Below are 26,912 nucleotides of genomic sequence, written 5' to 3'. Positions count from 1 at the left end.
TTAGTAAAAACGACTTGACTGTAGAGGCCAAAAATGAGGCACAATATTGAGATGGGAATAAGGAAAGTGGAGGATAAGGACAGTGGAGGACACAAATGCCAGTCTTACATAGGGGTATGACCAGTCTGTGTGGGTAAATCCCCAGGGCACACAGTTCTTGCGTGGGCCAAGCCAACACATGTCATGCCAGACTCCACTGAAGAGTGAGCAGTGTTACTGTGAGATACCAAGGAAATAACACAATTTGACACGAGATCTTTAGTTTTAATTAAAATGCAAATATTAATGTTGTCAATATTGGGGGATTAGAGAGGGTATTCCCCATGAATGAGTTCCATTAATGAGGAAGAAAAAAGACCATGATCTGAAAGTTAAACTGTATGATCTCCAATAAAAGGGAATGGCAGAGATATGCAAAGTCACTTTATGGAGCTCCTGGAAGGCAAAATTTGACTGGAACCTACCTGAATTAACAAACCCATCAGAAAGAGGTATGATAATCAAGCATGGCCATGGAAGCAGAGAGAAAGGAGAGTTATGGAAACAAACATGGGCAATGGCCTGCTAGGATTTTTCAGATCTAAGGACCCAATCAGTCGGTCCCAGTGGCTGGGAAGTTGAGTTGCCCAGCTTATGTGTATCCAGCTATCTGCACACAGGTGAGCAGTTGGAATAGGGGCAGAGAGAGAGACAGAGAGAGAGAGAGAGAGAGGACTGAGATGGGAATGAGGAAGGGAATAAGAAATGAAAGAGGGCAATAGAGTGGGAGGAGAGAGACAGAGAGTGAGATGGAGATGAGAGAGGTGACTCTTAATCCTTCATCAGCCTCTTGAGTTTCTCAGAAGATGAATATCTCTCTGTGCTCAGCAGGAATTTTAGTGTTTAATTACAGCTGCTGTTCATTCAACGTGACCGCTAAATCAGTGTTCTCCAACTGAGGTCTTTGAGCCAACAGCATCAGCATCACCTGGAAATTTATTAAAATACAAACTTGAGTCTCACCCCAGTCCTACTGAATCAGAAACTCTGGAGGTGGGGCCCAGCAATTTGTATTTTAACAAGTTCTCTCAGTGATTCTGATACACGATGAAGTTTGGGAACCACTACCCTAAACACAAGCCAACTACCACATCTGGAGCTCCACTGAAGAAACAGCTGGAGAAATTTCTCTTTTTAAATAAACACTGTAATATTCTGATTTTAACACAGGAACTGATTATTTTATACATCAGTTGTGGGAGCTTGAGAGATCTGAATCTGCTCTGTCATCTCTGAACATTGCAAAGACAAGTTTTTGAGTCTGCGGAGCCGAAAGTTTGTCTTTGCAAATGGGGGACAGTCACCAACATAATGGCCCACCATTAGATTTCTTGGGACCCCTGACCTCTCCATGTCCTGGGTGGGTACTTCTCCGTTTTCACACACTTACAGAAAAGTAGGTTTCCCTGATTTGAGAGAGATCCACACTTTGATAACATGCTGCAGAAAGATACAGTATATTCTTCCAAAAGACTATTCAGCATGGTGTATAATGTGATGGCAATCATGTAGAGACTTTGAGGTGACAGATGGGGCTAGAAATCTCTGTGATACTTTTGGCAATGGCTAACTAAACTGTTTTCCTGCATTTCTAATACATCAATCTGGTATTTGTTTCTAGCCTGCTTTTATTGTTTCATTTTATCCGCTATTTGCGCTCAGACTTGACTTGCAGATAACTGTGGGCAGCACAGTTGGGTATAAAAGAGAGTTATTTAATGGTGTTATTTAAGGTGTGCACCTTAGCCACGCAGTTTACAAAAGCAAATCTCTGTGAAGTACAAAGCATCAGAGAGCAAAACAACAGTCACTGACATCTCTTCAGAGGAGAGAAAGAAGCTGAGTCACTGAGCCTGCAATTCAAGAGAAGGCAAATATATCACAGAACAAAGAATAAACCTCCACCCTGGGTCACAGGACATCTGCCTCAGAGATGTTCACCAACACAGAAAGATTTGTTGCTTATGATAAAAGACATCTGTGACAAGACATACTGAACAAAGCATTATTTGACCCCTAACTAAACATAGCTGCTTTATAAAAGGTTGTTTTTTTATATAATATTGCCAAACACTATTTCTGTAGCTCTTCTAAGAAGAGGGAGAACAGCAAGTGTTATTAAATCCGTGGTAGACACCATTCTAATCTGTGCCTGGGAAAGCATATGACACCTCCGTCGTAACTGCCTAATTTGCTACTTAGGGATAGAAACTAATGCTACTTAATTGAAATAAAACCAGATGCACTGCTGAGAGCCTACCACGTTTAGAATTATGCTAAACATCATAGGGAAAAAAAAAAAAAAAAAAAAACAGGTTGCACTTTGGCCTCCAGAAGAGACAAGGTAAACAGAAGGTGAGTTCAAAAATGTTTGTATTTAGAGAACTCCATGTGAATTGGAATGTGGCAGGAGAAGCTTTCATAGAAGAGATGAACTTTGCTCAGTGGGTAAAATTTCACAAGGCAGTTTGGCAGGAAACACAAGCAAAGCAGCACAATGGATTCAAGGCTCAGTGGTTTTGAAGATAAAATTCAATCCCTCACTTCCATTTGGGATGAAATATTGGGAAGCAGCAAAACTGTCACCAGCAGGAAGGTCAACTCACCTTTGAAGACAGACTTATTGACTTAACTGGCCAAGTCCAATTTAATCCTCCATCCCCAATTCTAAACACATAGTAGATTAGATGTACCCATGCCCTTCACAACACATATTTCAGCTGTCACCTCTCCCAATTATCTTGCTTACCTGTCACTTTTAAGGAGTTATCTAGGGATCAAGCAGATGCCTTCAGAAGCCAGGACTGAGTCTGGGCTGAAGAGCTAATGGGGCTGGGGGATTCTCACTAGGGATGTCAGCTCACTGCTGGCTAAGAGTGGGGCCCAGATTCAGTCTTCTCCTTTTTTTCCCCCTGGTCCCAAAGTATCCTGGAACAGTGTTTTCTGGTTGGGCTATGAGTTTTCATGGTGGCAATCTCAGTTGGTACAGGAACCTAAGGCAGATGGCAGAGGTGCTAGCAGCATAGCAAGAAGTCAGAGTTATTAAGGAAAATATCCAAGATACAACCCATTCTGTCCCCCTCTTCCAATTAGCAATAATCAGGAAGGCCTTTCAGCTTCAGTAATATTTGAGAAAGGACTCCTGCACCCGAAGGAAAACCTTTGCATAGGCCAGCAATCAGTTTAAGACTTTTGGCCTTGGTTTCTCAGTTCATGAACTCTGATTTGATATTCTGTGACCTGAACAAACTCTCATCTGCTATATTTTTTTTCTTCCTGAAAAATAAGTTCATTGGAGGTATGGTGATTTCCAGAGCATCTATGAGGAAGTGTGAGTCTGTTTGTGTGGCCCTGTCTACCATGTATTATAACGATTTATGGGTCTGCCTCACTCTCCCCAGATCATCAGCTACTCTGGATGAGTCACCTCAACATTCTCTACCTTGCTCAGTCTAAAAACTTATACTGGGGAGACATTCAATAAACAGGTATAGGCATCTATGGCCATGCCTCCCTGAATGTGTCTGATCTTGTCTGATCTCGGAAGCCAAGGAGGGTCGGGCCTGATTAGTACTTGGATGGGAGAATAAATAGATACACCTTGGCTAAAGGAACATGGCAGTGAGAATTCAAGTTCTTGCCACCTTCCCACTGCCTAGAAGACAGAAGACTGAGGTCTTGCTAGACCTTTATTTACTGCCACTCCTTACCACTGTGTCCTCTCCTAGAGCCCATCTGTGCAGCTCTTCCTAAATGCCTCAGCATCCAAATGTACTTTCAGACCTGAACCCCTGCAGCGCCTTTATCCCGGACCATCCTGCTACAACCATTTCATAGCTAAGCATCACTAGAGGGGATGCCAGTGGGTGGGTAGGGAAGGTATCAAATTGCATGGAACAGGAGAGGATACAATCAGGTGGATCATGTTGTCACTGCTGCTGGATGGTCTTGTGGTCCAACTGCACACAGCCCTTCTGGAAAAGTGATGGTGTCTACTTCTACCTATTTCCAGGAAAGGAAGTTCTATAATTTCAGGCAGCCAATTCCTCTGTCTAAAATTCATTACATCCCCTAGTAATTGCAGGATGGTGCTCTCGGAAGAGCACCACCTATTGGCAAAAAGACCAATGGAAGGTTAACATCTAGACTAGTGGTTCTCAGGGTGCGGCCTCTGGACCAGTGGCATGGGCAGTACCTGGGAACTAGGTTAGAAATGCCAGTTCTTGGGTCCCATCCCAGACTGACTGAATCAGAAACTCTGGGCATGGGCCCAGCAATCTGCTTTTAACAAGTCCGCCAAGTGATTCTGACACTCACTTTTTTGAGAACCCCTGGTCTATAGAATGGGGGCTATGAGCGTCCTGTGAATATATCAGTTGTTAATTTAGAATCACCTGTTTTTTTGGATTAGGTTTCTTCTGTTTATCGCTGCTTGTTTAGGAAGAGATATCCCCTGCATTCCATAGATTGTGTGAACTGTCAATTGGAGAGGATGGGATACAATCTTCACAGGCCACTGGGCTCCTGGAAGCTCAGGCTATTTGACTTCGAAGAACTATACACAAGATCCTGATTAATAAATTTGTCAAGAGCTCCTCCTTTTAGTGACAATTCTAGCAGAGACTTCGGTGACAGCCGTCCACTTTTATGGATTTTAACTGAGTAATTAATAGGATAACAGTTACAACTGCAAGTTAAGTGCATATTATTTCTACTGGATTGGATCATAAATAAGTAATATAGCTTTTGAAAGTGAATGGGAAGAGACGCTTGAAAAGAAAGACCTATTGGGAGTGGAATGAGGGAGCCCAGACTTCATTTGAAGCTCTACCTTCTCATTTTAGTGAAGCAAGCAGTTCCACAAGGGATAAGCCGAGACCGTAGCAGCTTCTGTTTCACTTTGTGCTTCAGCTGTACCAAACATCGACAATGTACCAAATGGAGACATTTTTGAAACTGTCCTCCTCTCACAGATATTAAAAGCAAAAACAACTCTCCAATATGCCAGAGGTAAGGAGGAAGGAGGAGCATCAGCAAAGATTGAGGAATACTTTACAACACAGTTACACAGACTATTACACTTTTATCTTTTCCCAGGTCCTGGGGCTAACTCCTGCCCCAACCACAAATTCCTGGGCTGCCCTAGGATGTAGGGGCCACTCACCTGTTCCAAATCAATTCAGGGCCTCAGGGCCACATCACATTTTCTGTGGGCCCTGGGCACTTTTGCCTTCACAGGCCCCTTTCTCCATAATAAAAAAGAAATAAAAACTACATTTTATGATTTCGTTGCTATTAAGACAAATATAATCCAGGCTGGATTTCATCATTATGTATTCGTTATTCTTATATTCATTTTGTCCTTCTGATTTGAAAAGAAATAAAAATTAAAATAGTTTCTTTGGTCCCTAAAAGTCCTGTGGGCCTGTGGTTGTTTCCTACGACTGCTGGAACAAAGTCCCAGTCACTGGTGGGTTACACAGCAGAAGCGCATTGTCTCACAGATCTGGAGGCTGGAAGGCCAAGATCAGGTTGCTGACAGGGCCGTGCTTCCTTTGAAGGTGCTGGGGGAAAATCTGTTCCAGTCCTCTATCCTAGCTTCTCAAAGTCCTCTGTCTTGTGGCAGCATAACTCTGATCTTCACAAAGCATTCTCCCTGTGTGCGTCTGTCTGCAAATTTCCCCCTTTTATAAGGACACCAGTCATGTCTGATGAGGGGCCCACCCTACTCCATGACGACCTCATTTTAACTTAACTAATTGCTCTGAACAGCCTTAGTTTTCAAATAAGGTCACACTCCAAGGTACTAGAGATTAGGATTTCAAAATATAAGTTTTGAGGAGGGCGACACAGTCCAACCCGTAACACAGGGCTGTGGCCTTGTATCTCATGAAAGAGTTACTTCTTTCAAGGACCTTCTCTGAGATTCTGAAGGCAACATAGAAACCCGGGGTCTTCAGTAGCATCATAAACGAGATAAACACCCAGGGGTGGTGGGAGATACATTTTTGGTTTGGGGCTGGGCGCAGTGGCTCACACCTGTAACCCCAGTACTTTGGGAGGCCCAGGCAGGTAGATCACTTGAACCCAGGCTTGAGACCAGCCTGGGCAGCATGGCGAAACCCCATCTCTACAAGAAAACACAAAAACTAGCCAGGCGTGGTGGTGTACACCTGTGGTCCCAGCTACTCGAGGGGCTGAGTGGGGAAGATCACTTGATCCCAGGAGGCAGAGGCTACAGTGAGCCCTAATGGTGCCACCGCACTGCAGTCTGGGTAACAATGCAAGACCTTGTTTCAAAAAAAAAAAAATTTTTTTTTAAAGGAAATACTTCACCACACTTCCAGGAAGATTTTGTGTGGACTAACTCAGTCTGGGGGAAGGTGAACTTCTCTCAATGCCCTGCTTCATACGAGTGCCCTGCCTCGGGGACCTCCCAGTCTCTGGTTTAGGAGCAAACCTTCCTCCACCTTGAGCTTTTCATCCTGTACATTTACCGCTCGTCTCTGGGAGCTGAGCCCCGCTAGGTATTGAGGAAGGAAACGATTTCTTTTTTTAAAGAAATCTGGTTTTCATGGAGGCCATGTAAGTCTCGTGCTCTTTTCCCCATGTTAACTTTAGCTTTTTTTCCTCTCCTGAAAGAAACATTCAGCTTGCCCCTGGGTCTTAACTGACAATCTGAAACAGAGGGGGAAGAAAGAGTTTCCATCCAAAGAAAGAGATTTGTCCATCTCCCTTGGACACCAACCTCTCTTCTCCTCACCCGACTGCTCTCTTCTATTAGAAAGGAGAGAAAGGGAGCAGGGGAAACTGGAAAAGATACTTGAGATTATCACTCCCTTTTTTTTTTGTGCTTCAGTTTTTTTAAAGTTACTATCAGTCCATGGCAACAAAGGCCTCTGAATTCTTTCTCAGTCTGTGGCTCAATGGTTTAATTATCAAAGGATTCTATAAACCCCAACAATGTGTGGGCTACCCAGCTCGTTACCCCCCACTTCAGAAGAAAAATCACCTCACACAAAAACAGTCAAATAAAGCCGCACAGTCCGAGAAGGCCCATCAAGCGAGAACTGAAACAGTACATGAACTTTGCCTGTCCATTTCAATTGCAAAAGCTCCAGCTCATTCGCAGACACACAATTGGATCTGGCAAAACCATTCACAGTCCTGGATGTGAATTGGAGCCTACGACATTAAAGGCACCAAGGACAATGCCAGTGAGGCTGTGTCCAAAGCTGGACTATCTCTATGAAGTGGTTCTCTCTGAGCAGGAAGAGGTAAATAACAGTAATGGCTTTGACGGTGTGCATGCCAAAAATGAAGAGCTTGAAGTTTATGTGGAGGATCTGTTGAAACCATCCCAGGAAGACTTTTTCTCTCACCACAAATGATAATAAAAAAATTGCAGTGGCACTCTGAGTCATAAATCTCTTAGGTTTTTTTGGTTAACTTTTAAAAAGACGTGACATTGCTGGGTACATCTGCAGGACCAAATGATGTATTTCTTTGAACTGTTCTGCTCTTCGTAGATCCTCTCTCTCTCTCTCACAACTTTGGGGGTTTTACGACCATACTGAAGGAGCTAGCAGAATCCTATTGCTATCAACAGAGGGTGGGTTGGTTAACCTACCAGACTGACCCGAAAGGTTGGGCAAACTCCAGTGAGAAAGCAGCTGTGGCACTTTTTGAGGCTGTGCAATTGGTTCACCTGTATTTCCTGCTTGGTGTTGAACGATTGCAAAATATAAGCCCTAGGCATTCTTTTTGGTCAGTGGCAATGGTGTGGTTTAGAGTGAATGGACATCCCATGCTCCAGGTCAGTGAGAAACTGCCTGAGTTATCCCCAAATCCTCTCCAAATGCTTCAAGCGACTAATCTTACAACACTGACCATTAACAAATAATGTGGGACAGGAAGAGAAAGTTCAGTGAACCAATGACTCAAATTCAATTCCCAGCCAGAAACTTCATGGTGCACAGAAGACAGTGTCCTAAGGGACAGTGGCTCTTGCTTAATACGACCCTGAGGCTTTCTTCACCTTAGAGGGGCTGTGTGCACTCCCAGGCTTCCCCCTCCCTCAAAGCAGAAAGACTGTTTACTCTGTTCATATGATCTCTGATGATATGAGACTCAACAGGCCATGGGCTTCAGAGGTTCTTTCTTGATGCTATGAAAACCAAGATCAGGAGAAAGTGAGATGGGTCTATGCATTCTTGGGTAAGAGCTACTAGAGAATGGAATAAAGCAGAGGATAGGGTCAGACTAACTGAAAATTCTCATCAACACTGCTCAGAGGGTTGTGTTCCAGGGCAGAGACTGCTGCTGGTTCCTCCCTGTCTGGACCTGGAAATGTAGAGGTTTACACCTGGGCCATTAGTAAATGCCCCATCATTCCCAATAGCAGATCTAGTTCGCCAACCTTACTGCAGAGGCATGGGAGCCACGCCTCATTGGCTTAACGGACTCTGGGGAGTTGGTCAAGGAGGTGCAGCCCTCTCCCTGGAAATTTAGAGCCTCAGGGACCTTCTCACTGTCTTCATCTCTTCATTATTCAAGTGGGAGGCCTCAGCAACCTTGTCTTCTTTCCACACTTCTTGCATGGCCACAGCTGATCCCCTTACTCGCCTCAGACCAACTGTGCAAATCTCCTTGTGAAGCAACACGCCACTCCCTGCCAAGCCTCCTCAGGACAGCGCCTGCGAGTTCCTTCCCTCTCCACCGGACAAAAGTTTCTCTCATAGCATTTCTGTAACTTCTAAAACCCAACCTTCTCCAAGAAGCCATTGTAGGTTGATTAGAGAGAAATGCAAATAATTCCTGTGACTACAACTGGATATCTATCTATCTATCTATCTATCTATCTATCTATCTATCTATCTATCTATTTATCTATCTCTATATGTATATATAGATATATATGTGTATGTATTAGGAGTTATTATCTTCAACAGCCAACAAGTTTCTTGGTGTCTCCTCACTGTCATCCACACTGAATGCTGTTATTCTTTTAAAAAGTGAAAATAACATCAATGTTTGAGTGACGACAAAAACGTTATATGCTCACATAAACAGGTAGATATGTAAGTGCAGAAATCTAGTCAGAAGAATGTGAAAATCACACAAACCCCACTACACACAGAGACAACTTTTCTTTTTAACTGACAGGTAAAAATGGTATATATCTATGGTGGACAACATATTTTGATATATGTATACATAGTCAAATGGCATAATCAAAGCAAGCTGTTTAACATGCTTTACCTCACAGACATCATTTTTTGTGATGAGAATTCTTAAAATCTCTGATGGCAATGTATAAGTATTTATTATTATTAATTGTAGTCACTATGATGTTCAGTAGATCTCCTGAACTTATTCTAACTGAAATTCTTTTTTTTTTTTTTGAGATGGAGTCTCGCTCTGTCGCACAGGCTGGAGTGCAGTGGTGCGATATCGGCTCACTGCAAGCTCCGCCTCCCGGGTTCACGCCATTCTCCTGCCTCAGCCTCCCGAGTAGCTGGGACTACAGGCGCCATCACGCCCGGCTAATTTTTTATATTTTTAGTGGAGACGGGGTTTCACTGTGTTAGCCAGGATGGTGTCGATTTCCTGACCTTGTGATCCGCCCGCCTCGACCTCCTAAAGTGCTGGGATTACAGGTGTGAGCCATCGCGCCTGTCCATCTAACTGAAATTCTGTGTCCTTTGATCAATGTCTCCTCGATCCCCCCAATCCTCAGTCTATGCGAACGCCATTCTCCTCTTTGCTTCTATGAGTTCGACTTTTTAAGATTCCACATATAAGTGAGATCATGTACTATTTGTCTTTCTGTGCCTAGCTCATTATTTCACTAGCTTAATGTCCTCTATGTTCATCCATGTTGTTGCAAATGACCAGGATTTCCTTCTTTTTAAAGTGGAATAAATAGCATTCTGTTGTGTATATATAGCACGTTTTCTTTCTCCAGTCACTATTTGATGGACACTTAGATTGATTTCATATCTTGACTATTGTGAGCAATTCTACAATGAACATGGGGATGCAGATACACAGAAACAAGTTATATGATATGCCTATTTATGTAAGTGCATTTATTCTTTTTTTTTTTTTTTTTTTTTTGAGATGGAGTCTCACTTTGTCACCCAGGCTGGAGTGCATGGAGTACAGTGGCACAATCTCGGCTCACTGCAACCTCCGCCCCTTGGGTTCAAGTGATTCTTGTGCCTCAGCCTCCCGAAGAGCTGGGACTACAGGCATGCACCACCATGTCTGGCTAATTTTTGTATTTTTAGTGAGACAGGGTTTTGCCATGTTGGCCAGACTGGTCTTGAACTCCTGACCTCAAGTGATTCACCTGCCTCAGCCTCCTAAAGTGCTGGGATTACAGGCATGAGCCACTGCACCCAGCCATAAATGCATTTACTCATGACTGATATTGGCTCTGTGACGCTAGCAAAAATTAAACTGAGGCTAATTTCCATAGCAAAGGGTAAGTAGCTACTTATTAATTGGTCCTGTTTACATGCCTAACATGAAAGAATTATTTTTAGGCTTAAGTGGAAACCTTAAGCTTGACTAAGACTATTATAAGAAAACAGTGAACAGCATATCTACATGAAGTGGAAGATGTGTGAGCTTCGATCCCATTGTCACTCTGCTATAGACACTGATAAGTCTTATAAAGGCAGGAACCATTAGTTTGAGTAAAAGAATGACTGAGGTTCACAAAAGAAGCATCCGCAAGGCATGGTGAGTGGATCTGCCGGTCTCTCTGCCCATCTCCAGACAGTGTGACTCTGATTCTAAGCCCAAATTTAGTGGGAGGCTCTGCCGCCACATCTTATGTACTGCTGGGCTGGGTTAAGGTTAGCGGTCACTGTCTCTGTTACATGCATAGGTGACAAGGAAAAAGTGATTTGCAGCTTCTCTTTCCCTCTTGTCCTCTAAGGAGAAGAGAACCTCTGTCCAATTTTATCCTGGGCCTTGTTTTTCCAATCAGAGTCATGGAATGGGGATGAAGGAGAAGAATAAAAAGCAGCCAAGACCATTTGATTGGTTTCCATTAGAGAAACCAGACTCACAGGAGGGGAAACGCTAGATCTGTAAGATAAGGGGTAGGTGAGAAAAAAATAAACATCAGAGAGCGCTAGGTTTGAAAAAAAAAGTTCTGGGAAACTTTTTTTTTTTTTTTTTGAGAAGGAGGAGTGATTAAGGCAGCTGTCATATTGTGACAGGTGGAATTTGGAGGAGATAGATGGATAAAGAGATTTTTCCGAAAATCTGCCATAAGCTGTAGATGGAACTCTTCTTTTAGCATTTTCTGAAAGACTGTAATAAAGATACACATTGCTTTTATATTATTTTTGAAAACCAATGCGTGCTTCTTTGGGAATGACACTGCGCTGACAAGGGGGACATGAGGCAGCTCCATTTCATACAAATGAGGTAGAAACAGCTGTGTTGTTTGCTTAGGGCTCTCAGTTTCTAGAGGACAGACACCCATACCCATGCAGCTGATTCAGTTACATCCAGGGAGGCATCTTGTCATAGTTACAAAAGCTCTGGTGTAGGAACTTGAAGACCTGCATTTGAGTTCTGGTTCTCCCTCTTACCAGCTGTGTGGCCCAGGACATGTCACCTACCCTCCCTAAGTTCAGTGTCCTCACCAGTAAATTGGGGGGCAGGGATGGTGCTATCTGCCTGCACCCTGGACTTCTATGAGAATCAAGTAAGATAAGGGTATGCCAGCGTGCTCTGAGGACTGTGAAGAGCCACCCAAATCATTCCACTGAGTAAGGCCCCTTGGACAGCATGATATTCAGCAACTTACTGTCCTGGTGATAACAATGGTGGCTGCGATGGTTCTGAGACTGATTCTGCCCAGGGCCATTAGCAATTCTTCTCCACTCCTTCCTGGTATCTTCTCTGAGTTGGGAGCCAGGGAGGAATAAACTCAGTCCTAGGAAACCTACTGGGAACCGGACCACTTCCCCACCTCATTTCACCCGGGGCCTCCACCACTGATTAAATGGAAATGCCAGAGGGCATGATGGGCCCAGGCCAGGATTCTCTTGAATCCAGCCTATGCCTGGCCACCGCGCCCTGTGCTGATGGTGACTTCACCCGCTGGCTCCCATCTCAATGGACGGCTCTTTCTGAAAGGCCATTTTGTGACTCGTCTTGGGAGTGCTTCATTCATGCTGGCTGAAGTTGTTTGCTCAAAATTAACTCTACTCAGCCCAAAGCAGCCAAAAAGAAACCGAACGAGACAGTAGTGAGTGAAGACCTCGCACACTCCAGATTTGTTTCCAGGTGAGTTTTCTCTGCTTTCCAGGATTCCAACAGAATCTCACCCAATCTCAGAGGCAACTGCTAGGTTGGAGCCGAGAGCCCACCTTCTGTGGAGGCCTCTCCCCATACATTCCCGTCACTCCCAGCATCTGCACCTCCCTGTGCAAAAGTAGTCAGACACATGTCCCGGTATCTACCTGCTGCCTCAGAAGCGGATCTTTTCTTTTTGTTTTTAGTTGCTGAGACCAAAAACTTGGCTGATTCTGTCTCTGGTCTGAGGCAAGAGTCCTTGCATCTGATTTTCCTAAGAGACAGCCCAGAGATTGGTCAATAAGGAGCTGGCCTGCTTTCCTTGGCCTCAGCATGGCCAGTTCTGCCCTCACTCCGAGCCAGGCCAGAGAGACCAGGGCCCAAAGCAGCACCAGGATCTTGAATAAAGACACAGGCAACTCATTTCACTTTCCTGGCCGCCTCAACACATCTGTCTTGTCGGCCTGTGTCTAAACCTCTTGAGCGATTCCAGCTGCTGAGCCATGCCCGTAGACATGGTGACATTTGGTTTCTGTTAAAACAGAACAGGTCAGTGTGTTCACCTGCTTCATTTTTTCCCTCCTGCACAAGGACAGGAACAGAGGCAGCCAAAAACTGATGCTGCTGATTTGGAGATCTCCCATTCTGTTTCAGTGACTTCATGCCTTGGACTGGCTGCTGCTGGGTCTTTTAAAGCCACTTTATTTCCTGTGTATTTCCAGCACTCAGCCAAAAAGAATGTACAGTATGAAAAAAATGTCTACTACCCTCAATTGCAGACCCTCTGGAAAAAAATATCTGGAGGGCTTTTAAATAAAAGAAATAATTACAACCTGCTGAGTGCCTTACAGAATCCATGAAACCCGACCTTTTCCAAAATATCATAGTATTTCCTGTGGCTTCTGTAGGCTAAGCCTTCGTGGATTTATAAGTATGTGTCCAACACAGTCTCTGGGCTCCATTTTTTAAAATCCAAAAGTCAGATTTGAAAAGCACAAATCCATACTCTTGGAAGACAGCATCCCAAAAGGTGTTAAGTTAAAACCCAGCTGTAAAATATAGGCTGCCAGCTTTCAGGGGTGGTGGGCCATGTACATTTTTTTTTTTTTAATTTAATGAATGGAGGTTTGATCTTCCAGCTTGCTGCCCAGTTGCAGCTTTTCAGATGCTGAACATGTCAGGTATGCCCTGCAGATGTGTATAGCTACCGCTTTAACTACAAGGTGGGTGGAGAGTGGTTTATGAGCCTTGAGATTCATAAATTCTAGTCTTTAGAACTTGCAGTATAAGGATGGTTAAACATTGGAAAGGGAGAGGGAAAAAAAAACCACTCTGACCTTAAACTACCTGTGATCAATGATGCAGACTCCTGGTAGCCGATCCCAAGAGAAAACTGAAACCTTTGAAAGACAAACCCAAGGAAACAGAAGTTTCTACTGACTTTCCAGAAGAGGTAAAAATTCTAAGCCTGGGTTCACTGTACATGACTGTGTCTTGCTACGACTATGTGTGGACAGACAAGATGAACTAGAGGGTGTACAATTACACGGATACTTAGTCTTGCGTAGACCATCTCAAATATGCGGTCATAAAAATATCTTTCCCTAGGTGTTTTTGAAAAAATAATTCAGATTATTATTTCAATTTCATGCCGTAGGTTGCCTGCCTTAGTTAAACCCAAGGAACTAGGGACTTCATTTCCAGAGGGGAAGAGTCGAATTCCATATCAAATTACTCTGAATAAAATAGTGAGTAGAAACTCACTGATCGACGCTCGTTAGTGTCAGCCTCAGGCTGAATTGGGAACTGATTATCATTTGTGTTCACAGTCTTCTGCCCCTCCCCTTTTGTTCCTCTTAACCCCCAATGTTAGAGACCCTCTACTAAATCTTGGCAGCACCCCAGGCTGGGGAATATCCCCCTGCTCAATCTCTTCTCTAAGAAACCAATAAAGTGATTTTGATTAAGGTGAGAACAGCTAAGTATGGCCCACCTCCCAGATAACAGCAATGTTTTAATCCTTAAGGGAGAGTTCAAAAAAAGTCAAAATCCTTAGAAACAAGGCAAGCTGGTGAGGAAGATCTTTTTAACTGGGAGATGGACATGTTCAATGCTTCTTATCCACCACCTTCAAGAGAGTATGAGAACACTGCCTGAGAGATGAGAGTGTACAGATGAACTTGATTTACTTTGTAAATCAAGGGTAGTGTTCAAGTGACTGGAAATAGAGCAAAGATAATGAAACAGATTTTTAAAAATTGGCATCTCTTTATTTAGCCTCGATCTATTAAATAGAAGAATACATACGAATATACAGAAAGAAAATTCTAACATGCCCCAATCACCTGACAGAGACACTTTATAAACTTCCCACCATTCGGACTTGCTTCCACCATTTCAGAATTTCAGAATAGGTAAGGCTTTTCCATGTGGACCACAGGAATGACTACTGTGCATAAGGAGAGGCGGTTTTGAGATGCACAGTATGTGACTGCTGGAGGACACAAGCAAGGCACGGAGTAGAATACACAAACAGGCCATGGTAAGCTCTCAGACGAATTGTCTTGGGCTCCCAGTTAAGCTACAAATCTACTAGGTAGAACCTTTCTTGTTTCTACGCCTCTCCTTTAGGGATCTAATTCTTAGTAAAGCAACTCAGGAAGAAAAAAAATAATGCTTCTTTGTTTCTAGGAGTTGGTCCTTTGTTTTATAATTAATATAGATTCCCACCCAATGCATAAATGTTTAAAGCATCATTTATATTGCATTGCCCACTTGTTAAAGTTTAAAATGTTGCAAATAGCCAAGAGTCTGTGCTTTAGTTACAAGCAAACTTGCTCACCCCACGGTCTTAATCTCCGGCAAACAGTGGCGTAAATGAACCTCTGGGTCAACTTTGTATTTGCTGCACATCCTTTGGGTCAACTTTGTATTTGCTGCACATCCTTTGCCCTTATAAAATAAGATGAAAAGATTTGCTCTTAAGTCAAAACCTAACTTAAAATATTTTAAGTTAGCACATATATGTGCTGGCCTAAAATGTGTGTGTTTGCACGTGTGTGCGCACGTGTGTGCACATCTATATCATATAGTTTATATAGAAATAGATGAAAAAAGTAGTCCTATTGGGAGGCCGAGGCGGGCGGATCACGAGGTCAGAAGATCGAGACCATCCTGGCTAACACAGTGAAACCCCATCTCTACTAAAAATACAAAAATTTAGCCGGGTGTGGTGTGGTCACCTGTAGTCCCAGCTACTCGGGAGGCTGAGGCAGGAGAATGGTGTGAACCCTGGAGGCGGAGCTTGCAGTGAGTCAAGATGGCGCCACTGCACTCCAGCCTGGGCGACACAGGGAGACTCTGCCCCGAAAAACAAAAAAACAAAAAAACAAAAAAAAAAACACCACACACATAAGGAGATATAAACTACTACTGTCTTCAGACATAGGGATTATTTTGTTAACAAGGGAATGGGTCCAGAGACTGAACCATCTGCATTCAAATAAAGTAAGAAGTTCCTCCTTACGTGGTTCCTAGACATGTTAATGTTTCACGTCTCTTTGATTTATATGTCAACTCATGGGTGGATTGTGTGGTGGCTTCAAATTAAGGCAGCCTCTTAGTCAACTTGTCCTGAGCTGGGTTCTTAACTAGGTTCCTGACCTGTCCCTTATGACCAATCCAGCCCCTGGTTCAGTAACTGAGTCCTTGTTCAGTTCTATCTTGGTTCTCCTTCTAGGCCCCCCAGGTCTCAGCCTGGTTTCTTTGAATCCCACTCTTACCGCCCTAATTTTTAGACAGTATGGATTTCCATTACAGGGTTATAATGCAAGAAGCATGGCATTGATAATGGGAAGTTGGTGTATGTTTCAGCAACACCTCCCTGTTTAAGGTGGAGATCAGTTTGCACTAGTGGGAGCGTTTGAATTCTAGAATATTTTAAAAAGAGGAAGCTCGAGTGTTTTCCAGCACACAGAGGAACTCTAGATAGCTGTGAAGGAGTTTCCTGGTTACCTTAATCAATGTATAAGTGATTGTCATATTTTGTATAACAGATAATCATAAATTTTAGTAAACATAAGAATCACCCCAGGAGCTTGTTAAAATGCACATTCCTAGAGTCCATCACCAGGAATCCTGATTCAGAAGTTGTGGGGTGTTTTCCCCCTATTCTGTCTTGGATGGAATTTTGAGAAACATGGTTCTATGCCTTCATTGAACAACATCCATATATAAATTACAAATTTTAATTTCATACAGACTATTATTGTTATAAAAATATTTACTGTCTTTAAACGTTTAGTATATCCCTTACAATCTCACTTGCACCATTAATTCTTGCAGTAAATTATTTCTATAAAACATAGATGTAAAAGTTAACGTAGCCTGATCCAGATTGAATTACCGCAAATTGCTCTAAGCAGGGATGAAATGTAAATTAATGAGATTTCTGTAAATGCTTATTTTTTTCTAACTAATATTCTATGGCAGTGAGTTATGATATGTAGTCAAATATTGAACTGTTTTAGCTATTTTAGGAGATTAATTTAAAGGCTATTTTTATACTAGCTAAGAGAGGGAGAATAAGCTGATGATCAATTTAAGTAACCCTGGCCTTAATGGACTAAACTTTGCGGGAAAAAGTAAATGCAAACCAGAATTGCCCAGGTAAATGTTGCAGGCTGTCTGTTAGCACACTTAGACACTTTCTCCTTTTACCAGGGGATATGACAGAGAGAAAATCTGTTCCCTGATTTTGGGCACCTAAAGATCTAAATCTAAATAACAAAAACAACAACGATAATAGCTAATATTAGGGCTGGGTGCAGTAGCTCATACCTGTAATCCCAACATTTTGGGAGGCTGAGGCAGGAGGATTGCTTGAGCCTAGGAGTTCAAGATCAGCCTGGGCAACATAGTGAGACCCCGTCTCTAATAAAAATTTAAAAAAATTAGCCTGACATAGTAGTGTGCACCTATAGTCCCAGCTACTCAGGAGGCTGAGGTGGAAGAATTGCTTGAGTCTGGAATGTTGAGGCTGCAGTGAGCCATGAGCATACCAGTGCACTTCAGCCCAGGAAACAGAGCAAGACTCTGTCTTAACAACAATATAGCTAATATTAATCAAAACCGTTCTATGTGCCAAGTACTTTTCATTTATTATTTCATATTATCTTCACTACATCCCTACAGATGGATACTATCATCAGCTCCAATTTACAGTTGAGGAAATGGACAAAGCCATCTAGGTCCATAAACAGTTCAAAAAGGTTAAGTGACTTGCCCAAAGCCACACAGCCAGAAAGTGGCACAGCCAAGCCTGACTCCAAAGCCTAGGAGACCCAGGTCATCTCTACAGCTGAGAAAAGATTCACTCTCCACAATGCCGCTGGTCTCCTCAATCAGTATTTCCTTTATTTTAGGCATAAACTAGCTAGCTAAAACCAGGAGTTTGAAAAGTTCATGTCGAATGAAGTGACATACAGAGAACAACTGTGCAGATAATTTTCTTTAGAAAACAGAAACAGAAAAATAATCCCTTTTAAAATTTCAGTTTCAATATATTTTTGCAAGCATATTTTTGTACCTGTTGCTACTGTGTTCAACCTTGTCTGAATCTGGTGACCAAACCTCAGTGAGCGTTCTGTCCAGGTATAGCAGCTGTTTTGGGCAGCCTAATAATTAGACTCTCCATGTATATAATCTTTCAAGGACAGAGGACATCAAACTGAGATTAGATTAGAGGAAAAAGAGTGAAAGAAGCCCATCGATAGTAATCTAATCCCTTGTGTGATCAGCATATAGAAAACAGTTTCAGAAATGTATTTTCATTTTTCACTTAAAAATATTTGTATTTTACCTTCAGGAAAGGTATTCAGTATTCTAGCAGTTGCTTCAGAAAGAGGGAATTGGCTGGCACTGTACTGTGCATGCTTCATAGACAAAGCCACCTAGGTCCATAAGCAGAGTCATCTGAGGGGCGAAGGGCAGGGAAGGATTCAAGCACCTTAGTTCCAACCTCAGGTTGGACGTCCCTCTCGTTGCCCCATGATAAAGGGATTATATCGCTTCTCGGCCTTTTGGCTAAGATCAAGTGATAAAGGGATTATTTCACTCCACTGTGAGGACTTGGCTGGCAGAAGGCATTTTCAGGCAGGCAGTGAGGAGAGCAGGGAAGAAAGGCAGGTGGGGAGCAGAATCCAAGACAGAGCTGAGGGCCTGGGAGATCAGGAGAACAGGGAGAGCCCATTCTCCTCCAGGAGAGTCGGAGGCCCTAAGGAGTATGTCTCCTAGGAGCCTTCAGCTGAATGTCCTTTCCCTCCCCATGGTGGGGCATCTCTCTCCACAACCTGTCCGTGGTTCACCTTGTTCTGCCTCCTTCAACAGCGATTCCAACCCTGTTGTCATGTATTGATTACTTATGGCAAATAACATCAGGAGGAACTGGCAGTTGCGTGAAGATGAGTGGTGGGAATAAGAAGTGGGACTAGCAGGAAACGGATCATCATCATCAGTATCATTATTATTTAATTAAGCTTTGCTATTACAACAATAAATAATAACAATGAGAATAATAGTAATGATGATAAGCTAGCATTTAGTAGGCCAGGTGGTATGCCAATCATTTAAAATATGCATGCTTATTTAACCCTTATGCTATTTTGATCAGTATTTTATCCCACTTTACAAATCATGTTGAGGTGTAAAGAAATAAGTACTTTAACCAAGGTCCTGGGCAGGTCAGTGGTAGTGTTGGGACTCACACCCCAAATTCTGACTGTAGACTCTGACTCCAGCGCCTGCTTTCTTGACCACCGCATGCCTGGCTTTCACAGGTGTTACCTTCCTGCATCCTCACGGCACCAGGCTGAGCTGGGTGTCGCTATCCCTTCTTACAGATGAAGAAACCGACACTCAGAAACAGTAAACAATCTGCCCAGGGAGGAGGAACAGAGCTGAGGAACAAAAGCAGGCCTCTAAGCTCCTCTACCAAAACTGCATAGACCGAGTAAGGATGGGACTTCATTTCTCAGCCCTATGACTCCATGTCTAGGTAGAAGCAGCAGAATTTGGGAAGAGATCAGACAACATGTGTGAGGAGATAGGGAAGCTGTATGCGTTTAACCTATCTCCAGGGTCCCCATCACTTGAGAGAAGGGCCATCAATAAGGAGGTGAAGAAGGGTCTTCCGAGCTAGGCTGAGTCTTCTTTGACTTGCTAAAAAAATGGGGAGGGAGAAGGCAATGGGCCAGTATGGGAAAGAATGAAGAAGAGAGAGGGCAGACGTCAGGAAAGAACATCAGGCAAAGACAGAAGCCTCGTAGAGCAGCAATCACAACCAAAATTTCGGGCACCAACAAAAGCCCATTGATGCTCAGACACCTTTGACTTTCCCCATTTCCTTCCCGATGGCACAACTGGAAGCTCTGATTTCATATTTCCTTTTCCTTCTGGCTGATGCACCCTGACAAATACAGTATGTAAAGCACAGGGACGTGTGAAAGGAAAGCGTGGCGAGGGTTGTTTTCCATCTCCCAATAATAGCGTTTCAATTTGGTACCTAAATAAACAATCTATTTTAGTGGCTCCCCTTTGATATCTCCAATGTTCCCTTCTGTTATTTCTGGCAGTTCCCAATCCTGTGATGTGATTAGAGAGGATGATTACACTTACATAACAGCATCAAATTAATTTGCCGCCGAGAACAACAGCGGTAGGAAATCATTGGAGTTCTCAAATTGCTCCCCCCACCCCCACCCGCCTCGAGTTTATTTAAGTGACATCAAGGGATTAGAGCGAAGTCGGTCAGTAGAGCACTGCTGGGAAAACAACCAAAACATCGACTCTGACCTTGTAAACGAAAGAGGAACAGAGCAAATAATGAATAGCGCTGGTCCCAGGCCTGGTGCAGGGGCCACCGGATGAATCAGCCTCCCAAACACACATTTCCGTCCGTCTGCGGGAGAAAGAAACAGACTGTACCTTTCAGTGCAGATTAGATCCATTTTCCTGGGGCTACGTCCAGCCAACCAGGGACTGTCAAAACCAAAGATATTTGAGATTTTGCTTATGTTTCTTTGCTTTGCTTTTTGGCCCCTTTTCAAAACAACAAAAAGAATGTAAAAGTTGACTTGAATTTTTTTTACCCTGTGAGCCCTGAACAAAAATCCAGAGAAATAAAGCAGAGGCAAATATTATTGCTTCTGGTTTTCTAAAAGATATGACAATAACAGCTCAGAAAACTAGCCCGTGATCCCGCCAAAGGTGAGAGGTTCAGAACAGGAAGCAGAACGTGGATGGCTTAGAAAAGGGACCCCTTTAAGTTCTACTCGCAGTTTAGTTCTGACACAAACCTTCGACAGTTATTTGAACTCTCTGAGCCTTGGTTTTCCTACCCAAGAAAGCAGATATCACCGTCTTTCATTTCTATTACAGGGTTGGTGTTCACCCATCCGTTCATTCCGTTAATCCATCCATTCAACAAGAACTTATTGAACAGCAATTCTGTCTCAGGAACTCTGCTGGTAACTGGGAATACCAGCGGACGTGGTCTCAGCCCTAGGAGCTTATGTCCTAGTAGAAGACGGAAATAAAAACAGTCACTGTGCTCTGAGGGCCTGCATGGGCAGGCACTGACCTCTCCACCTTTCATCCATTATCACGTTTGAATTTCACAACCACCATGCAAGCGTAGGTATCTCTATGTCTATTTTACAGATGAGGAAATTGAGCCCAGATGTGTTAAATAACACTGCCAAATCACACTAGCGAGTAATGAGATTGGAATCCAAACCTAGGTCTTCAGAATTTAAAGCCATGCTACTTTCCTTTATATTTTTTGGAGCCTGACAAGCTCTAAAGAACTCTGCAAATACAAGGAACTACTTTAAGTGTGTTTGCACAAGCTGTTCATATGCTAGACAGACATCACAAATGCATGAATTTCTATTGCTTTATTCCAGTGATTACAGCACTTGATTCTTTTTAAAGCAAATCCACTTCCATTATCCCATTTGATCCTTGTAACAGCCTCGTGATACACGTGGAGCAAGTTTTATTACTCCCACTGGACAGATGAAGAGACCAACATTAAGCAGCTGGTGAAGGCCCTTAACCCAGACCTGGAACACTGGTCTGTGGCTGCCCACTTGCTCTTCATCCTCAATCTCCTCTCAGTGAGTCTGAATAAGGATGATGTTTTCAATTTTGGCCTCAATTGATTCATGGATACTTCCTATGTTGTGTTGGTCTTTTGGGTCCCAATGGCATCCCTTTTTGGGTAGAAATTCATATTTGCAATATAGCATGAGGTATTTTTACATTTGTCTGCTTTGAAAATCATCGGCTGCTTTTCCACTTTATGAGAACGTGTCACATTTTCCCATCATCTTTTGTTTACATCATCATTTCACTACCATGGAGGTTTCATTGTACATTCCTCTCACTTAGCTCTTTTAGAAGACTGCTCTTAACACCAATATATGGGGTTTCCAAAGGTGGGATTACTCCAATTAGATGAATTTGACCCTTCATTTCAAACAAACTCTTCCTCATTCCAACTGTACTGTAGAACCCATATCATCTGACTCTGCTTGTTCATACTTCTCTTACTTCATAAAACGGACATCAACAAATTATTTGGACCATTTTAGTCTCATGGCTTAGTTTCTTGCTAGTTCTTCTACCTGAAATGCCTGACCCCCCACTTTGACACCCTTCCCTCATTCTTCAGGGACAACTCAACTTCCACATCCTTGAGGATACATGTCCACAATGCCTCTGCCAATACTGACATCCACCTCCTCTGAATTTCCAAACCCCATAGACTGTCAGAGGTTTGCTGCACAGGCACATTGGAGGAGCTCTGGTGCTAGTCCTTTCTTATACAGATGAGGAAACTAGGACCCAGAGACAGCAAATGACTTTCCAGTTGGTGGCAAAGCTGGAACTAGGGCTCCATTCTCTTGCTTCTTGAAGCTAGCACTTCCCTTAGACTCCTTTTCCTTTCCTTCTAATGTCTGGAATGTGGGTTGTGTATGCTCAGTCTGGAACGGATATCTCTCTTATTATCCCCATAAACTCAGTGCACTTCTTGAAGATGAGAGCTGAGTCCTTTTCATCTCTGAATCCCACAGCATTTTTCACAAGCCCAACACATAGTAGCTGTTCAAGAAATGGTTTTGGGATAAATGATTGTTCTTTATGGAAACGATCTGCCTTTTCACCTCCAAGGTTATTGGCTAACTCATCTTCTGTTGGTTCCCTCTCTTGTTCTTACAGCAGTTACTCTCCTCCATGCAAATCATGTCCACTCCATTCCACACCTCTGTGGAAAACTCTGACTTCTGCTTAACCTGCATTCATTCATTCACTCATTCATTTATTCACTGAATATCTGCAAAGTGTCTGCGCTGTGCCAGGCACCATCCTGGTGTAGGGGATGTAGCAGTGAACAAAATGAAATCCTTACCTTTGTGGAGCTTATCATCCCTCAATATCTCCACCTTCTCCTAAGTAACAGCTCCCAAACGGAGGGAAACCCAGGGTTTCACAAAAAAGTTTCTGCAGTGCTCTTGTCATTAAAGGTGATAATAGCAGATATTTTAATTTCTACTTAAATAACTGGATGAATGTAATGAATACTTACATATGGTTTTCATTTAAAAGAGCAGAGTTTGGCATCAGCTACCTGTGCATGACTTCGTCACCCTCCACCATTGGGTGAGGAGCTGAATGTTACCAGTTATTGTGTCAACTGAACCACCAGCCAATTTAAAAGGTTTACATTTGGTTAATTGTTGAATTGATTAAGTTATCTAATTCTTACCCACAGTGGGTTTTTGGTAAAGAAAAATAGTAGAAGAATTCTGAAGTAAAAATCTGAAAAGTTTATGAAGACTGTAAATCTGATGGTAACTTTATAAATATATGTCAAGGTATTCTTCACTGGATTTCAGAATTGCATTTACCTGTCATATAACCCATTAAGATCTCTCCGTAAGTTCAAAAATCAGTGTTAATAATAGAAAATTTGGTGTTGCTTATATCCACTTTGGCTTTTAAATTTTTGTATAGATGTGTTTACTAATAGCAGCCAGAAATCCTCTTTTATTTCACTAGAAATAAACAAAGAATAAAAATAAATCACATTTTTTTTACCCAAAATGTAAGCTTTTCCACCATTACTAAAGGCAGATTTTGTCTGTTTTTGTCTACTTTTGATACTATGAGACACAGTTAAATTTTAACCCACAGTTCAATATTTATTTAGTTGCCAAACTAAGCACACTAATATATGTCATTTTAATGTATGTTTCATAAATTGTCATTTCTCACATAATTAAAGTAAATTAAACCATGGGCATCACTTTAGATGGAACTCATTCACAATTTATTATTATAATCCATGAATATTAGTAAATACTGTATTCAATTAATTTTATAATAAAATCTTTAACATATACTTATTTAAATGACACATACATTTTAAAACATTAACTCACTTCATTTTGCATTACATGCAAAATGATTAGATGTTTAAAAAAATGTTCAAATAATATATATTACTATGAAATGAGTGCACAAGTTTAGAAGTGGTTGGGAAATGCTGCTCTAGAATCTTTGTATCTGCCCTTGCCCTTACCATCTTCGCACCTTCTCTAAGACAACTGTCCCTCTCAGTACCATTGATCATCCTTTCTCTCTGTTGCATCATCAGTCTTGCTTTTTCCACTTTCTTCTTTTCCTCAAATCCATAAACATTATCAGGTCTCTCTATTCCACACAGCCAGCCAACCAACTACACACAGCATCAGGAAACCTCCTTCCCAGTCCTGTCTTCCCTCAAGCTGCCACCTTACATAGTCAAACTTCTGGAAAGAGTATTTTTCTGCCATTTTCTCTGCCTCAGGGCCTTTGCACTAGCTGTTTCTTCTGCCTAGAATGTTCGTCTCACAATTCTTTGCATCACTTGCTGAGTCCTGCCATGCAGGTTTCAACTCCTGTCACAGCTGACCAACCAGGCTACAGTGCCCAACCAATCCCTCTTCTGATTCTGAGTATTTATTACTATCTGACACTTTCCTTGTTGTTCCAAAAACAGAGCACATCCCTGGATGTGACTCCAGGGTGTAAAATCGTGTGTGGCACATAGAAAGAGCCTATGTTTACTTGTTGAATAAAGAACAGACAAATAAATGAAGAACCCTTTCAGCCTCCCTTGCTGGTTTCTTCCCTCTCTCCCGACCCCCAAATTCTTGCTTTGTGCAGGAGTCTGCCTTTTAACCTCTTCTCTTCTTCCTTTGCACACTCTTGCTGGGTTATCATAGCCACCCGTCACCCTCAGAATTCCAACATTCTCCCATATGGAGATGGCAAACACAGAGCATGGTACAGCCCAGCAATGCAGACATTGCTAGCAGATCTCCGCTCTCTCTTCAGGATACTCTAGTGTGCATGGTGCTCCAAGACAGGCTCTTCCAATCGATAGGATCAGCATCTCTAGGTGAAGGCTATTTGCTTTCTTTGACCTATATGTCAATGACTTCCCAAATCTACGTTTGCAGCACTGGAGTCTTCAGACCCTTTTGTCAAACAGCCTTCTGGACACTTTCATTTGTTCACCTCTACCATCCAGCACAATGCCTGGCACGGGGTGAATGCTCAGTAATTCTCCATTCTACAGTAAGCATGTATTCAGTGACACTACCCACTCAGATAGTCTCCACCAGCTTGCTAGGTATAAAAGGGAGGCTCACCTATTTGTGCTTCTCTTCTTTCAGAGTTGTGGTGGCAATTTGCCAGGTCTTGAGCACAGTACCCATTTGTAACAAGTTACACGTTTTGGCCAATAGTTTCACAATTTCACCCTTGAGTTCCTTCAAAACTCTTGGGTGGCTGCCATTAGTTCCGGTGATTTATTTACACCTAGGGTGTCATTCTAGGACATCCTGTCCATTTGCCACAACTTGTTCCAAGGCTTTAGACCTCTCTGTTTTCAAATACAATTGGGGAGTGGGAATTTTCCTCTTCACCTCCATGGTAACAGCTAATGCCAAGGATTTGCCACAACTCTCTCAACTACTTTTTGCTCGTCTTTAAAGTGGTGATGATCAAGTGAGTCCAACTGATATAATGGTCTCTCTCATTTTTCTACAGCCATTGGTCCATAAGAAAAGAATACTTTCTGACTGGCATAGAAATTCCCTGCAAAGTCATCTTCAAATTATCTCCTGAAGCACTGTGCCAACTAATGCTATAAAGTTCCAGCTGATAACTCAGATGAATTCAAAAGCTTTCACACCCACCAGATCATTTAATCTGAATTAACAGTTCTGAAAGACTGATAAGAGAGGCCAGACACTTACCACTTTACAGACAAAGAAACTGAAGTCCAGAGTGGTCAAGAGATCTGAATGCCACATAGCAAGTTAGCAGCTGAGTTGAGGCTCAAACCATTCTTTAGATTTACAATCCAGTGGGTTTTCTCCTTGCTACACCTTGATTCAGTTGAATTGCATCAACTTATCCTAATCCAATCAAATGCTGAATGAATAGTCATTAGGACAACTGGAAAGAACTAACTGACGTCAAAATGGTTGATTCAGTAGCCACATGCATCTATGGCCTCATGTAACAAAAATGCACTCTGCTAAGAAATATTCCCCAAGGAGAGCCTGAGAGAACACACTGAGAGTCCTGCCCTTCAGAGGCCAGCCCAGACTATGTTTGAGGGTGGACAACATAACACACATAAATACATACACAGCTTTGTGCATTTCAAGGCTTAAAAGTTCTTGTTGCTGGATTTTATCTTGAGATTAACTGAATTCTCACTATAGGAACCTCAACTGGAATCCAGGTTGAGGGGCACATGGGGGCCACCTCTAGCAATGAATACATCATCAAACGGGGGGCAACTTTGAGTCAGTAGCAACCACAATTCCCACAAGAGAATAATGAGGAAGCTGAGTAGTTGGAAGGATTAAATACTGGCATTTCATTTTTAGGATCACATTTTGCGTGCAACCGCAGCTCCAGACCTGAAAGACTGGCCGTCTCAGATTTGCCCATAAACATAGAGAAATCTGCCTCTAATGTAATCTGACATCGTCTCTACTCTCTGATTAACCACTTTTGGGTAGGCCTCAAAGAAGTGCGTGCCAAATGATGCCCTGTGGATCTCAGGAGCTGCCAGTTTCATTTTCCCTTCTACCTACTCTTTTCCCAAGTATTATCTTGCCAGTTGAGACAATCTGATGGAATGGAAAGAAATATTTAACCATCTTTGATACAAAGATGGGAGGGGGAAATACAATTTGCTATCCTATTTTCCCCCATCGAGGAGATAAAAAATAATTTGTTTCATTTAATTTCTCTGGTACAAAGATTAGTCTGAGAGTATTTTGGACTTGTCAGTCATTCAACTCAGTATTTTAAATTTTTTAAAAGCATAACCTTGAAGTGTATGTGTTTTTTTTATAGTTTTAAATTTGAAGCCCCTGAGTACTTTATAAAAAGTTCAATTTGTATGTGTGTTTTTTTAAAAGGTT

The sequence above is a fragment of the Mandrillus leucophaeus genome, unplaced genomic scaffold (genome assembly GCF_000951045.1).
Source record: "Mandrillus leucophaeus isolate KB7577 unplaced genomic scaffold, Mleu.le_1.0 Scaffold623, whole genome shotgun sequence".
Classification (NCBI taxonomy): domain Eukaryota; kingdom Metazoa; phylum Chordata; class Mammalia; order Primates; family Cercopithecidae; genus Mandrillus; species Mandrillus leucophaeus.
Note: the sequence above shows the minus strand (reverse complement) of the source record.